This window comes from Bos indicus x Bos taurus, chromosome 3 (genome assembly GCF_003369695.1).
Source record: "Bos indicus x Bos taurus breed Angus x Brahman F1 hybrid chromosome 3, Bos_hybrid_MaternalHap_v2.0, whole genome shotgun sequence".
Lineage (NCBI taxonomy): Eukaryota > Metazoa > Chordata > Mammalia > Artiodactyla > Bovidae > Bos > Bos indicus x Bos taurus.
Window position 1 is genome coordinate 79,973,787 of NC_040078.1, and position 17,601 is coordinate 79,991,387.

The following is a 17,601-nucleotide window of genomic DNA, read 5'->3' on the forward strand; positions in this document are numbered from 1 at the left end:
TGGAAATCATAGCAGCTATTTAGTCTTATTATTTTTTTTTACACAATTTTGAAAGGGTACTTTCCACTTAGAGTTATTACACAGTACTGGCAATATTCTCCATGCTGTATAGTACATTCTTGAGCCTATCTAAACACCCAGTATTTTCACAGCAGCCATTTTTGTTTGTTTGTTTTCTGGCCATGCCATGTGGCATGAAGGATCTTAGTGCAGTGGAAGCATGGTATCCTAATCCCTGGACCAGCAAGGAATTCCCTCTCAGTGGCTTTTGAACTGTGACCAAGAATCGAATTCTAGTTGAAAGGTAAATCGGTCAGATTATTTGCTTACAATTTACTACCAAGAATAAAACTTCTTTCATTCCAATCTTAAAATTTATAGCAGAACCTGGACTAAAATATGACTTTTCCTCAAGGAATTTATCTTTTATTACATTAGTTCAGTATTTCATGCTATATCTTCATATTTATTAGCTATTTACCTCTCTACCAAAAGTGGGCATCAAGGTATAAGAAAAATTACAAAGTTCTTCAAATTTCATGCTTAATCCAAAGTAATTATTATTTCTTTGACGTGAAAGACTACAAGTAAATTAAGAGAATAAATGTCGGGAAATTACTGCCCGACAGTTGCCTGAAAATGCTGCTGTGAATGAACTAGAATCATTTCAGAATCATGCCGCTGAATGAAATTTTCATAGAAATGCTTTTCAGATTTAAGTTCCTATGGATCGTAAGAGAAAGTGGTCAATATCTCTGATAATCCTGATGATTGGTACAAGCATGTGCACTCAGTCGCTCGGTCGAATCCGACTCTTAGCTACCCTGTGAACTGCAGCACACCAGGCTCCTCTGTCCATGGGATTTTTTTCAGGCAAGAATACTGGAGTGGGTTGCCACTTCCTCCTTCCTGACCCACGATCAAACGCACGTTCCCCTGTGTTCATTGGCAGCCAGATGGTTTAACACTGAGCCACCTGGGAAGCCTGGTGATTGGTTCCCATGTGCTATGGTTTTCACATAGCACAAAGCACTTTGTTCTCTGGATGAGGGTAACGGGATTTGAGAGCAAAAAGCACCAGGGAATGTTCGCTGGCCTATAAACCAAGTCTCATAGTTAAACTGATGCAAAATTTACAAATTTTAAATGAAAAGACTAAGTGTTGTGGGAGGTTTTGTCTTTTTTTTTTTTTTTTCCAGAGGCCTGGTTCTAACACTAAACTATTAGGCTGTAAATGATGAAGTATCCTGTTCATTATTTTACTTTCCTTGATCATACCAATGTGGCATTAAGGAAACCTTTATTAGCATCGTCCTACCAGATTAATAGGGCTTTCCGGGTAGCTCAGTGGTAAACAAGTCAATGCAGGTGACACAGAGGACATGGGTTCAATCCCTGGGTTGGGAAGATACCCCTGGAGGAGGAAATGGCAACCTACTCCAGTATTCTTACCTGGAAAACCCCATGGACAGAGAAGCCTAGCAGGTTGCAGACCACAGGGTTACAAAGAGTCGGACACATCTGAGCACAGAGCACGCACAGATGCCAAACTGGTACCCAATACAGATTATAGAGGATATGCACTATTTCATCAGCCACCTCCCCTTCTCCTCTTCTTCTTGTCAAAGAGTCTCCTTTTGGTAGAGGAACTGCCTGACTCCAGGCACGTGGATCCTGTTGGGGCTGCCAGTTACAGCAAACTGGCTTCCAAGGCTACAGAAGCATGTCGTCCAAGCTGGATCTATGGTAGAATCTTACACTCCTGGCTCTATAATTGGTCACTGAGGTAGGACCATGACTAGAGGAAGGCCAGTCAAAGTTGTCCTCCTGAGGCTTTGCCAATAAAAGCTGGGATGGGTCTCTGGGGTGGGAGTCAAAGGGAAGATGAAGTGCTTTGTCCCCTCAGATATGACTCTGTGTGGTTGTGAGCTGCATTTGCCAGCAGCCAGACTCTCTACCATAGGAATAAGTACAGTCTGCAGTAGAAGACAGAATTTGAACTTTAAGCCATATAAGCAGGTATTGAGAAAGTATGTCAATTTTTTTTATGCCAATGAGCTTAATTTTTTCAGTGAAATCCTGTTTTACCAATTGATAGAAAGAGTTGGACGCAACTGAGAGACTTCACTTTCACTTTTCACTTTCATGCATTGGAGGAGGAAATGGCAACCCACTCCAGTGTTCTTGCCTGGAGAATCCCAGGGACGGGGGAGCCTGGTGGGCTGCCGTCTATGGGGTCGCACAGAGTCAGACACGACTGAAGCAACTTAGCAGCAGCAGCAGCAAACCTCAGTGAATGCCAGGTCCTATTTCTTTTTCTTAACTTCTAAGCAGGGGATAGTGGAGGGAAAGGGAAAGCAGGGCCCAGGGTGAACAAAGGTACTGATTCTTGTCATCTGTTGAATTTAGCATCTGACTCCCTCTTGTCTGTTTTTCAGGTGCTGATCTGCATGGGTTCATGCCAAAAGTCACTTCAGGATTAATGACTCTCCTTATTTGCCCCAGAAGCCTTTCTGAAGTATGCTGAAGTGTTCACCAACACCTCTCTGGGCTATACTACCGTGGTGAGGCTTTCCAGGGCACAGAACCATGTGTGTGCTACTCTCAGGAATTATCCTACTGCTCCTATACCTTAAGGGAGTCAAGTTGGAACTTTACAAAGCTGCTGTAGGTTTGACTTCCTTCATCACACAGCCATTCCTATGTACTGTCCCATGCTGCCTCAAGTTGCCAACAGCTCTAGGGCCTTCTCTCCATCCTGATCTCTACCTAGGTGTTAAAGGGTGGTGGCTATTCCTACTGTGTGATTCTCTCAACTCTTGGAGTTCCCCTAGATTCATTGGGAGTGTCTGTCACCACTCCGCCATAGGATTCAGTCCTCTGATACAAACTTCACAGGATACTTCAAAATTTTTGTTTCAATTATAGATTGGCTGTACTTGATAGGACGAAAAATACTCAATTAAAATACCAATAAACACAAATGGTCACTGTGTGCTGCTTAGTGATGGAATCATCTGTGGGTGCAGGGCCTCTTTCTCCGTGGTACACCAGCCTAGCTTTCCTTGCTTTCCTCTTGGCATTCTTCTTCTCCCCCTAACTAGGGAATCAAGATTGCCAGGAGAAATGTCAATAACCTCAGATATGCAGATGACACCACCCTTATGGCAGAAAGGGAAGGAGAACTAAAGAGACTCCTGATGAAAGTGAAAGAGGAGAGTGAAAAAGTTGGCTTAAAGCTCAACATTCAGAAAACTAAGACCGTGGCATCCGGTCCCATCACTTCATGGCAAATAGATGGGGAAACAGTGGCTGACTTTATATTTGGGGGCTCCAAAATCACTGTAGATGGTGTTTGCAGCCATGAAATAAAAAGACACTTATTCCGTGGAAGGAAAATTATGACCAATCTAGACAGCATCTTAAAAAGCAGAGACGTTACTTTGCCAACAAAAAGGTCTGTCTCATCAAGGCTATGGTTTTTCCAGTAGTTATGTATGGATGTGAGAGTTTGACTATAAAGAAAGCTGAGCACCAAAGAATTGATGCTTTTGAACTGTGGTGTTGGAGAAGACTCTTGAGAGTCTCTTGGACTGCAAGGAGATCCAACCAGTCTATCCCAAAGGAGATCAGTCCTGGGTGTTCATTGGGAGGACTGATGCTGAAGGTGAAACTCCAATACTTTGGCCACTTGATGCAAAGAACTGACTCATTTGAAAAGACCCTGATGCTGGGAAAGACTGAGGGCAGGAGGAGAAGGGGACAATAGAAGATGAGATGGTTGGATGGCATCACTCAATGGACATGAGTTTGGGTAGACTCCGGCAGTTGGTGATATTCAGGGAGGCCTGGCATGCTGCAGTTCATGGGGTCGCAAAGAGTCAGACACAACTGGGCAACTGAGCTGAACTGAACTTGGGAAAGTTTTCTTAGTGCTCAGAACTTGAATTGGCTCCTGGTATCTGTTTCTGAGACTCAAACACAGTCTGCTATAACATCTCCTTCTATGGCAATGGACATAACAATGTCCGTGAATGGAAGAGGGTTAAGGGGTAAATACTGGGGAGAAAACATAGCAGGTAATATATCAAACGATTCCTCGACAGAGGCCACATGAGGGAAAAGTGAGTCTTGATGGTACCTAACTCCTGGTCCTAGGCTCTGGGTGCCTGCATGAGTGCCTGCTCTCATTTTCCTGAACCCCCACTGATCAATTTTCTAAGTCTGGAGCTACTGTGGGATCTTTCCTTAAGTCCCTCTTTTTACTTGAGCTAATTCAGTTGTAATTAGCTAACCCAACATAATAGCCAACAGGAGGGATTTTTATTTCATGGAATCAGGTAAAATTGAATGGTCAAGTAACAGGAAGAGCAGACATGTTGCCAGTCTTCAAGAACCCTAAAACCATCAGTAACTTCTCAGTCTCTTCTCTCTGCTTCCCAGCATGGGTGGGCTTCGTTCCCTCTTACCAGCTGAACCTCTCCACAAGGTAGAAAACATAGTTACTGACATAACCAGGCTTTTCATCAATAAGTCTTTACCACCAGATAAAGGATAAAATATACCAAGGTTTAAAGTTTCTATATTAATTTGTTTCAGTAGTAGAAATGTAAAGAGAAAGAAAATCCTTGAGTTTACCAATTCTTGTTTCATGCTATGTAAACAATAGATTGGCTCTGGATTTTAGCTGTGTGAGAAAAAAAAATTCCTCTCTATGACAAAGCTATTTGACCTTTCTAAAACTCCATTTTAAAAGTATATAAAGGAAAGAATGAATTTTAAAAGATTATTTTGTGTCTTTCTTGTGTTAAATGCAAAAGAAAGTAATGAGTATAAAAACAAAACCTATGGCTAATTCATGCTGATGTTTGACAGAAAACAACAAAATTCTGTAAAGCAATTATCCTTCAATTAAAAAATAAATTAATAAAAATAAAATAAAAATTCTATTAAAAGAAAAAAAGAATGATTTTAAGAGATGAAAACAAACAAACCAAAAACCCCAAACACGTCAGTGCCTTCGCAGTCGAAATTAAATGTGATAAAACACAGCAGAGAAGGATATCTCATTCCCAACACAGAATAATTTTAAAGTCAAGGAGACTGAACTGTGATAAATATATACCCTATTTCCTCTACCAAGAACAGGGCACTTCAGAGATTTTGTTTCAGTTATAAATTGACTGTTCTTGACATTATGAAACACCAGTAAACACAAATGTCTAATGACAGTTATGTGTTGCTTAGCAATGGAGTCATCTATAAACGAGCCTCTGTAATTATTTATAATAAAAAAAGAATTTGAATAGTTTGAATCAGATGTTTCTGGATCTATGAATTTAGAAGTTCTAAGTCACTCTCACCAAAACTCCACAAATGATGGAAGAGTCTTTTCAACTTCTTGCTAAAACTTCCAGATGCACCCATATCTTTTCCTCTAGCCCTTCCTCAATCAGATCTCCAATGACATGCAATACTGACAGATGCAGAAAATAACCACTTCAGTTTTTATAGTTCCTTCTGTTTTCCCCTGATACTATTTCCCTCTTAACCAGGAGTGAGACCATCAGTAGTTATACAAACAACTGAACCCCAGTAACTTGAGTGCCTGCCATGACAACTTTCACATTGGCGTCTTTCGCTAGATTTGTAAGATTCTTGTGGTAAAATGAGTTACAGCTGAATTCCCTGAATGTTTCAAAGTCAAATACTCATCTAGATCAATGGTTCCCACACTCTAGATTTCAAAAGTGAAATTTCAAAAATGTGTGGTGAACCAGCATATGTTTGCCAACTTTTTCTTTGCCAAGTAAAGCTTTAGGGAAAATAATGTATTCTCCTAGCCACATCCCTTTACAAAATAGAGGACAGTTTAAGGCCAATGTAGTAGGCAGACCATTATCTCAACTTTTTTTTTTTAAGGGAGTGGTCATCATTTCCAAGTACCAAGAGTAGACAACGATATACTGATTGTTTCCATCATAATTCTGACAGGGCACAGATGGCACTTTCTAAGGGTGAAAGTAAAAATATTTCAGTGAAGAGACTATTTATAGAGGTGCAGGCAAATTTTTGAAAATCCAACAATAAAAATTGTGAGTTACCCAGAGACTAGCCACAGCAGGAAGCCATTACTTCCTTGGGGCTTGAAGGGCTTTAAGGAAAGGGAACAGTGTCTCCAGAGTTAAGTGAGAGCTGGAGATGACAGGAACTGGACTGACGACAAATGCAGCCACTGCTAGAACTATGATGAGGAAGGGAAAGAATGGGGCATACAGTACCCTATCCATCTCCTCCATCCTGCATAAACCTAGATGTAAGTCAGAGGGCATGGGACCCTGCATATTGCAATCCAGAGAGTCAGCCTCAGGGAGCACAGAATAGGTCAAAAAGGGGTGGAAAAATGGATCCACTAGAACATCATGATATACTCTGGTGAGAGGGATTGAGACCAGATAGAGGAAAGAGTACACACGTGAATTTTTTTTAATTTCAATTTCAGTAAAATTACAAGAGAAATTTTATTTTAAGATATAATATTGTTTGTAATTATATGCTTGATATATTTGTCAATTAGTGGCTCCGTGGTCAATGGTGTAGCATCAAGTGGTGCTCAAATGGGCACCTTGTTCCAGTACTTTATTTTTATCACATTCGTTATTAAAAACTCAACCTCACAAAGCTATAAACTAGAAGGAACACTTTTATTTAGTTTGGACCATTTTAAATGAATTGAGGAATGCCAAAATATAGCCTCCATGCCTCAGAAACGTCTGCCCTAGAGGTTCCCAAACTATGCTACATATCGTTATCACTTGGGATCTTAAAAAAATAAAATAACGATGCCTTGCTCGCACCCCAGATATTCTGATTTAGCACTGTAGGGTGAAACTTGGAATAGGAATTTTAAAATAAATGTTTGCTTTTGGCTTTAGGTTTAAAGAAAAGTTATAAAGATAGTAGAGTTCCAATATACCTCATACCCACTCTTGCCTATTGACATCTTACATTCGTATGATGCATTTGTCATGGTGAATGAATGTTGATACACAATATTTTTAACTAACGTCCATACTTCATTCAGATTTCATTAGTGTTTAATTCATGTTCTTTTTTGTTCCAGGATTCAATCCAGGGTTTGACGTTACAATTACAATTAGTCACCATGTCTCTATTAGCTCCTCTTGGCTGAGACAATGTCTCAAAGTTTTCTTGTTTTTGATGTCTTTGACAGTAATGAGGAGTATTTGTCAGATATTTTGTATAATATCTCTCAATTCAGATCTGTCTAATATTCTCATGCTTAGACCATAGTTATAGGTTATGTGGGGAGGGAGATCACAAGTAAAAGGCTATTCTCATCACATCATACCAAGAGTATCTACTATCAACGTGACTTACCACCATCCTGAGCACCTGGTTGGTCAGATTTCTCCACTATAGAGTTTCCCTTTCGGTCCTTTCCATGCTGCATTCTTAGGGAGAAAGTCAACATGCACAACCCACACTTAAAATTAGAGAACTTTAGAATGGATACATGTATATGCATGGCTGTGTCCCTTTGCTGTCCACCTGAAACTATCAGAACATTGTTAATCAGCTATGCTCCAATGCAAAGTAATAAGTTTTTTTTTTTTAAAAACTAGACATTTGTTCCACCACCTTAAGAACAGAGGATCTATGCAAAGTATTTGGAATTCTGCATGGGAGATTTTTCTATTCTCTCATAATTATTTACTTAATCACTTATTTATATTGGCACAGGCTCATGGATATTTATTCATATTCTAGATTATAATACCAATGCTACTTTATTTATTTTGTTGCTCAAATTGTTCCATTGGCCATTAGGAATTCTTCCATTGGCTCTTGTCCCCCTTGGTAAGTCCCATTACTATGGGTATTCTTTTTTTAGCACTTCTATACTTCATAGCACTGTAAGATGCTCCCAATTCATCTTGTAAATTTCCTTATACTCAGCCATTTCTCCAAGGATTCCTGGTTCTTTTTACTGGAAAATTAGTCTTAGAATCAATTATATAGGTGATAGATGTGACTTTGCTTCTAGGCCATTTCAGCTGACAAAAAAAATAAAATAAACGTGTGTGTGTCTCTGTGTGTGTCCCCATATGTATATGTAAACATCTCTGTGTTAAGGTGAGCATGAGTTAGTTCATACTTAAGTCTCCAAATCTAATCCATATCCATAGAGATGATTCCTGCCTCCTAGACTTCCTTGCCTATAAATTCTCACTCCAACAGTAAGAAACCTGGCTCCTACTACTGACATCCAGTTACTTAATTTTTTAATTCCATTTTACAACTACAGTAGTTTCAGAATTGTCAACCCATTCACCCAGGGAAGACTTCATCAACTAGAGTACAGTGTTTATGCACAACTGCTTTTTTAAAACTCTTTTCCAAAGTTATTTAGGTTAGCCAACTTTTCCCCTAACCCTTACCCTGAGGTTTTATTCATACATTTATAACATATATTATTTTTCCATGATCTGTATTCCACCTGAGATTCTTCAAACTTGTAAATTTTTTTAAATCCACATACATTGAGGCTCACTCTTTGTGCTGTAGAATTCTATGTGTTTTGACAAACGCATAGTGTCAGGAAACACAATTACAGTATCACACAGAATGATTTTGCCACCGTTATTCTCTGTACTTAATGGCAGCCCACTCCAGTGCTCTTGCCTGGAAAATCCCATGGATAGAGGAGCCTGATGGGCTGCAGTCCATGGGGTCGCAGAGTCGGACACAACTGAGCGACTTCACTTTCACTTTTCACTTTCATGCATTGGAGAAGGAAATGGCAACCCACTCCAGTGTTCTTGCCAGGAGAATCCCAGGGATGGGGGAGCCTGGTGGGCCGCAGTCCATGGGGTCGCTAAGAGTCAGACACGACTGAGCGACTTCACTGTCACTTTTCACTTTCATGCATTGGAGAAGGCAATGGCAACCCACTCCAGTGTTCTTGCCTGGAGAATCCCAGGGACAGGGGAGCCTGGTGGGCTGCCGTCTATGGGGTCGCACAGAGTCAGACACCACTGAAGTGACAGGAGGATTCTCTGTACTTTACCTATTCAAATTTCCTTCCTCCCAAAATTCCAGTAATGACTGATCTGTTTATTGTTTATATAGTTCTGCCCTTCCAGAATGTAAATAAAGTCATGGAGTATATAGCCCTTTCAGATCGGCTTCTTTCACTTAGAAATATGCAGTTAATTTTCATCCATATCTTGTATGACTTGATAGCTCATTCTTTTTTACTGCCAAATAGTACTTCATTGTATGTTCCTGCATAGTTTGTTTATCCATTTACCTATTGGAGGACATCTTGGTTATTTCAAGGATTTGTTGATTATGAGTAAAACTGCTATAAAATTTCACATGCAGGTTTTTGTGAGGGAATGAATTTTCTTTCTTTACTGTGGACCATTTTTAAAGTCTTTATTGAATTTGTTACTATACTGCTTCTGTTTTAAGTTTTGATTATTTGGGCTCAAGGAACGTGAGATTCTAGCTCTCCGACTAGGGATCAAACCCACGCCCTCCTCACTGGAAGGTGAAGTCTTAACCACTGGACTGCCAGGGAAGTCCGTGGACTTGAATTTTCAAATTAACTAGGCAAATCCCTAGAAATCAATTTCTGGATCATATGGTAACATTATGTTTAGGTGTGTAAGAAACACCACAATACATCCTATAGCTTATGTTTCAAATTTTGAATTCTTCAGACAACTTAGCTACATTTTTCAGTTTTGCACAACCCCTTCCAGAAAGAGAAGAACATTGTGAAAACACAGCCATTCTCTTTGGGAAATGTACTGTATTCTTGGATTGCAATTCATTTGCCATCTATTCCCTGCCTTACCCCCACCCCCTCCATTTATCCTATCTCCTAAAATACAATGTTTCATTATCACAAACATTTAATAGCTTTCATTTTCCCACTGGTACCAGAGGACATCAGGTGTGTTTTGACATAGCAAAGGAAAAGTACCTTTTTGAACTATCTATGAAGTGCAGCTACTCAATGCACATTGGTTTCCCTTTTAAATTATAGAATCACTTAGTGTTTCTCTGTCACACACTCACAGGTGACCGTTTAACCGTGAGACCTATGTGAATGAATCAGGCAATTTTCTAATGATGTTGAATTGGGAAGAAAACGGTACATTGATTCCTGACTGCAAGTTTATTGTATCAAAATAAAGATATGAATTTTTTAAGAAGGTACTCTTTTGTGCCTGACAACATAGGAAACAAGCTATTGTTTGATGAGCTTTTAGAGAAATCCTTGATTTATTTATTTTTAATAGTAATATAATAAAATCAAATGTATACCTGCACATCTTGGGTATTTAAGGAAATGATCAATGTTATTGCAAGTAACTGGCTGCCATTTTTAAGAATCTAAATTAAACCCCAAATTAGAGAACCACAGGATTAGGAAACAAAAGCACAGGGACCAAACAATTGCCTTTCCTCCTTCTGTTTATATAATAAATGCATTTAATGTTGCCATGGCAAAGGAGCCAGTCTGTTTCCCATTCCTCTGTTTTTTCCCTTTATTATACCCAACACAAGAAAATGTCATATTTCACCTTCTTTTTTGGATCATTATGTTTACCCGTCTGCTCTACACTTACTACTCTCCCCAGTTTTTTTGATGGTTAATACTTAGCGAAGAAGTAATTTCAGATGAAGGAAGTGATTTCAGTAGAGTTAGAGGAATCTGGAAGCAAAGACTGATGGCAAGGAGATAAGGGGAAATACTCAACCATTTATTTAGCCAGGAGACCAACTCAAACCTTGAAAAGCCCCTCAGATTCCAAAGGGAAAACTTTAAAAACGCCCTTTAAAGCAAATTCCACCTTGTTGATGTTGCTTTCCAGGTGGCGCAGTGGTAAAGAATCTGCCTGCCAATGTAGGAGATGCAAGAGATGCAGGTTCAATTCCTTGGTCAGGAAGAGCTCCTGGAGCAGGAAATGGCAACACACGCCAGTATTCTTGCCTAGAAAATTCCAGGGACAAAGGAGTCTGGTGGGCTACCGTCCAGGGGGTCTCAAAGAGTCAGACATGACTCGTGTGTGCACATACGCACCACCTTGATACGGTAAATCAACTTTGTCAAGGTCTGTTAGGACTTTCTAAACATAGTTATTTTCTTTTGTCATTATTAGGCTGAGCTCATCAAAGCATTAAAGGAATCAGTAATACCACTACTTTAAAATAATCACACCATACATGGAGTATTCTGCCCAATGCATGATGCCACATCTTGTCACAAAGAATAACACACTCTCTGTGACAGGTAACGTGTTTTCAAAAGAGTAATGTGTTTTCAAAAGATGGCAACCAAAGCCTACAATCACATTCATTCCCTCATTCATTCATTAATTTTGTATATTAAAAATATTTATTAATAGCATATTATGTGCTGTGCACTGATCTAACTTAAAAATTTTAAATATATATATTAAGACATTATCCCTTCTCTCAAAAAGTTTCCATTCCATTCCTGTCATACAAAACATAGTTAAATAAACAGGGTGTTTTTAGTTTAGAAAAGAGAAGACTGAGCTTGAAGAACTATCCCTGAAAAGATAACAAATTTAGGAAAATGCCACAATCTGTAGGAAACCTACTGATGAGAGAAGTGGTTTCATCCTGTTTATATGCCCTGAAGCTTAAGTGTGTAAATAATCAGCTCAAATGTCCTTTCTTGTTCATTGCATTCTTTCAGTCAAGGGCAAAGGGAAGAGGTAGCCTGCCATTCCTTTCATAAATGCTGCAGTTACAGACTAATATTAATTCTCATTCAAACAATCCTGCAGGACAAAGGTACTTTGAGATAGCTCAGGACAGGAAGAAGGGTCCCAGGTTTCACAATCTGAGAAGAGTCCAGTCAAAGAACAATTTGGATTCTGCCTTCAAATATTTGAACAGATGTCACGTGGAATAAAAAAGACTGAATTTATATAAAATTGCAAGAAACAAAATTGAGACTAATGAGTGGTTACCATAAAGAATAAACTTTCAGATGGATACTGTAAACAAAAACTTTAGGGCAATAGTTTTCAAATTTTAATGTGCGGATGAATCACCAAGGGATTCTGTTAAATGTAGATTCTGATTCAGGTGTGGTGTGGGACCCAAGATTCTTCATTTCTAACTAGATTCCAAGTTGTGCTGATGCTCCTGGTCCTAAGACCACATCTCATGTATCACTGCTCTAGAGTTCTCTGACAGTGGAGCTCATTAAAACAGACTGGGTTGCCAGACACTGCAACTATTTAAGGAGAAGTTGAATAACTATTTGTCAGGAATACAACAGAAGAGATTGCTGTACCACATGTGAGAGTGGGCTAGGTATTTCCTTTTGAATCTAAATGGTTTGATTCAGGTTTTTTATAGAGGGAGAGGGTGGGAAGATTTGGGAGAATGGCATTGAAACATGTAAAATATCATGTATGAAACGAGTTGCCAGTCCAGGTTCGATGCACGATACTGGATGCTTGGGGCTAGTGCACTGGGATGACCCAGAGGGATGGTATGGGGAAGGAGGAGGGAGGAGGGTTCAGGATGGGGAACACATGTATACCTGTGGTGGATTCATTTTGATATTTGGCAAAACTAATACAATTATGTAAAGTTTAAAAATACAATAAAATTTTTTAAAAAAAGAAAATTTTAATCTAAAAAAAGAGAACTAATTTTACATGCAATTATTTCTTCTAAATATTAAAACTGCACATAGATAATGAAGAAATTAAAATAATTCTTTTCCTCCCACTTCAATAGATGTGAAAACAGAAGATCTTAGACATTAAATGACTTGCCTAAAATTCATTCTTTCATATAATGAATTTATTGACCACTTAGTGAATAGTGAAGTCGCTCAGTTGTGTCCGACTCTTTGCGACCACATGGACTGTAGCCTACCAGGCTTCTCTGTCCATGGGATTTTCCAGGCAATAGTCCTGGAGTGGATTGCCATTTCCTTCTCCAGGGGATCTTCCCAACCCAGGGATCAAACCTGGGTTTCCCACATTGTAGACAGACACTTCACCGTCTGAGCCACCAGATATGTGGGCTGCTCTGGGGTGGAGGCATAGTCTTGGGTGAGTTGGCTTTCTCTCTACAACGTCTCTCTACAAAGTCTTACGGTTGGATTCAGCTGTGGGATATCAACACTCCTGGAACCTGGAGAGATGAGAGTCTTGTTTATCAAGGTGTAATCTGAGCAAAATCACTGCAGATGGTGACTGCAGCCATGAAATTAAAAGACACTTACTCCTTGGGAGGAAAGTTATGTCCAACCTAGATAGCATATTGAAAAGCAGAGATATTACCTTGCCAACAAAGGTCCATCTAGTCAAGGCTATGGTTTTTCCTGTGGTCATGTATGGATGTGAGAGTTGGACTGTGAAGAAAGCTGAGCGCTGAAGAATTGATGCTTTTGAACTGCGGTGTTGGAGAAGACTCTTGAGGGTCCCTTGGACTGCAAGGAGATCCAACCAGTCCATTCTGAAGGAGATCAGTGCTGGGTGTTCATTGGAAGGACTGATGCTGAAGCTGAAACTCCAGTACTTTGGCCACCTCATGTGAAGAGTTGACTCATTGGAAAAGACTCTGATGCTGGGAGGGATTGGGGGCAGGAGGAAAAGGGGACAACAGAGGATGAGATGGCTGGATGGCATCACCGACTCGATGGATGTGAGTCTGAGTGAACTCCGGGAGTTGGTAATGGACAGGGAGGCCTGGCGTGCTGCAATTCATGGGGCTGCAAAGAGTCGGACACGACTGAGTGACTGAACTGAACTGAACTGAATCTGAGCGATGTACCACGGTGTCTACTACAATCCACATCATGTGCTGCTTGAATCTATTTGCTTCGTGTAATAAATTTACCTCACCTGGGAAGAGCTCTTCCAGGATTCTGGTTAGTCTTTTCTTTAGGAAAAACTTTCAAGAAGAAAGGTGGTGGGACAAACTATAGCTCTAACCATTGCAGCTGGTCTCTGGACCACAGCTGATTCTTAACATTACCCTCCTCTACTTATTCTCAATTCCTTTACTCAACTAGCATCTCTGCTAATCTATGTAGCTAAACTTATGGGTGACTCAGACTTGTGTTCTTGATATGTATGAGCCCCTGGTTACCATGCCCTCCTTCTCAGGCCATGGATACTTTAGTTGACATTTACTGTGAACGTAGGCAGGAGAGCATCAGGAGACAACTCAGTGGCTTATCTGGGTGCTAAATTTATTTTTCCTATGTCAATATCAAAAGTCCCACCATTTCCAGGCATTAATCATCCCTACCAGGACAGTGTCTTGTTTTTGTTGCTTGTCTCCTGGTAGGAGGAACCTAAAGTAGCCAGAGCTAACTGAAGCATAACATTTAGCGAGATTTGCTGAAAAATTGTTCCATACATGATATACAGGAACTCTAGCCCCGTAAAAGCATAAATTTACCAAATCGATTACTGGGAGCAACAGGAAACTGGAAAATCCCTGCTTCTATCTCTTGCTTCTCATGTCTTCTACCATTTGGGGACACAGCACTATATAACAATCATTAGTACAGTGGTGTGGTGGTTAGTGGTGATTTAGTCATCAAGTCGTGTCCAATTCTTGTGACCCCATGGACTGTAGCCCACCAGATTCTTCTGTCCATGGAATTTCCCAGGCAAGAATAGTGGAGTGGGTTGCCATTTCCTTCTCCAGGGGATCTTCCTGATCCAGGAATCAAACCCACATCTCCTGAACTGCAGGCAGATTCTTTACCAACTGAGCCACCAGGGAAGCCATTAGTGCAGGGGGTATATCAGTGACCACTGGAGGCTATCCAGGGTATATCCCAGAGGATAGCACTCCATCCTTGCAAAGTATCATCTCTAAGCTGTCACCACAGCTGCCCCTTGAAAGGCCACTGCATCACTTCATCAGGCCAGCAGCTTCTGAATGGCACAGAATGTGAAAGAACTAAGGGCCCCATGGTTACATGCCCACCTCCACATCTTCTTTACTGTAAAGTGCGTCTATTAATCCAATGTAGTGTTTTATCAGCTGCTGTGTCAGTGTATGAAAAACTCTCTGAGCCCTCATAGAGTGCCTCACTATAGGCAGGAAAAGCAGACCAATACCTGCCTATAGTCTGTCAGCCAGTACCACTATATGTCAACTACAGTAAATATGTAGTTGTTATCCTTCTAAAGTGAAAGAACTACGATATAATGAACTGACCTTCAAGTCTGTGGTTGGTCTCACAGAGGCATGGCTGCACAGCACACTCTTTATGAAAAGCAGTGGTTAGGGAAGCCCTAAATTGAGTGTGGAGACAAAAATGAAAATACTAGAGGAATTTGAAGTTTCTGGTACATGTTGCTATGGAAAATATGAAAAACAGCCCAAATCTTAGCCAGATCAATATAAATTCTCACACTGAAGGTCTACTTATTATAGTTGCTATTGCCCAGTATAACATGCCCAGGGTTCAAGAAAAAAATTACATGACAAATAGCAAGATAAACACAGTCTAAAGAGAGAAAACAATTATCAGAGCCAGACTCAGATATGACACAAATTTTAAAATTATTAGAGAAGAATTTAAAACAACTATGAATAATATATTAAGGGCAATAAAGGAAAAAGAAAAGCAGAAGTCACTAATATAAGTAGGGAGTGGAAACTATAAGAATTTTTTTAAAGGCTAGAAACCAAAAACACTGTAATAAAAATGAAGAATGCCTTCAAAGGGCACATCAACAGACTTAGCCAAGCAAAGAATGAGCTTGAATACAGGTCAATAAAACTCCCTAAACTGAAATTCAAAGAGATAAAAGAATGAAAAACTAGAATATTTGAGATCTTCTGTGGGACAATTTAAAAAGGGTAATAATTGTGAAGCTGTAACAGGGGGTAGAGAAGAAAGAAATACTGGAACAGAAGACATTACTAAAGGGTAAAAATTTTCCAAAAGTAATGAAAGTCATCAGACCAAAACACAGGAAACTCAGGGAGAACATCAAAAAGAAAAGTTTTCTTAAAAAAAAAAAAAAATAGGCAGATCATATTCAAACTACAGACAAGTGAACAAGACAAAGACAAATTTTTTTAAAAAGCCAAAAGAAAAAAAACAATCTACCTAGACAGGGAAACAAAAGTTAAGAATGACAAAGGACTTCTCACCAGAAGTCATGCAACCAAGAATGAAATTAAATATTTCAGTGTTGAAAATAAAAAACCAAAAGCCTAGAATTCTATATCCAGTGAAATTATACTTCAAAAGTGAAAGAGAAATAAAGACTTCAAACTAACAAAACTGAATGAATTCATCTCCAGTAGAACAGGAGATGCAAAATAATGTTGTAACAAGTTCTTTAAGGGAAAAGGAAAATTATATAGGTACCCCCATTCAGTAGAATACTATTCAGCAGTAAAAAGGAATGAGCTATAAAGTCACAAAAAGAACATAGATTAATGTTAAATGTATATTGTTCAGTAAAAGGCAGTCTGAAAAATTTATATACTGTATTCTAATTGTATGACATCTGGAAAAACCAAAAGTATAAAGATGGTTAAAAAGATCAGTGGTTCCTAGGATTCAGAGGCAAAGGCGGAAAAAATGAATAGGTGAAGCACAAGGATTTTTTTTGGACATTAAAATTATCCTTTACAATATTGTACTTGTGAATATCATTTGCATTATGCATTTGTCAAAATCCAAAGAAATTTAAGCATAATAAATGAACCTTTATGTATGCAAATCTTAGAAAATCATTTAGGGAATCTCAAAAAGGAATTCAGAACAAAAATAATCTAACTACATTACAAACATATGAAACAATCTCACTGAAGGGAGTTAAGGAGAATGGTGCAGCCTTAAAGCATCTTTGCCAATGATACAAAAGGAGGCTTGTATACAAAAGGCTTAATACAAAAGGCAAAAGAAGTTGAGATGAACACTGTGCTCTACCTGATAAAGCTGTATCCTGGGGGAACAGTTGAGCAATTCTGAAACTACTCTACATGCTTGCACTATGCATTAGTTGCTCAGCTGTGTCCAACTCTTTGTGACCCCATGGACTGTAGCCCACCAGGCTCCTCCATACATTGGATTTTCCAGGCAAGAATACTGGAGTGGGTTGCCATTTCCTTCTCCAGGGGATCTTCCTGACGCAGGGATCAAACCTGGGTCTCCTGCATTGCAGGCAGACTCTTTACTATCTGAGCCACCAGAGAAATCCACTCTACATGCGTACTGAAACTAAACAATTAAGTAAATGTACAGCAGATGGTGAGAGCCAGGCTTCTCGATGTCTGAGTGGGAAGTAACAGACAATAAAGGGGAGAAGACTAGGATGATCCATGTGTTAATGGATTAGAGCTGGAGACATTAGTACGAACTCATCTTTAGCTTAATACACATATAGGTGGATACAAACAGGAATATTTATAGATATAAGTATACTGGACTGATGCTGAAGCTGAAGTTCCAATACTTTGGCCATCTGATATGAAGAGCCGACTCATTGGAAAATACTGATGCTGCAAAAGACTGAAGGCAAGAGGAGAAGG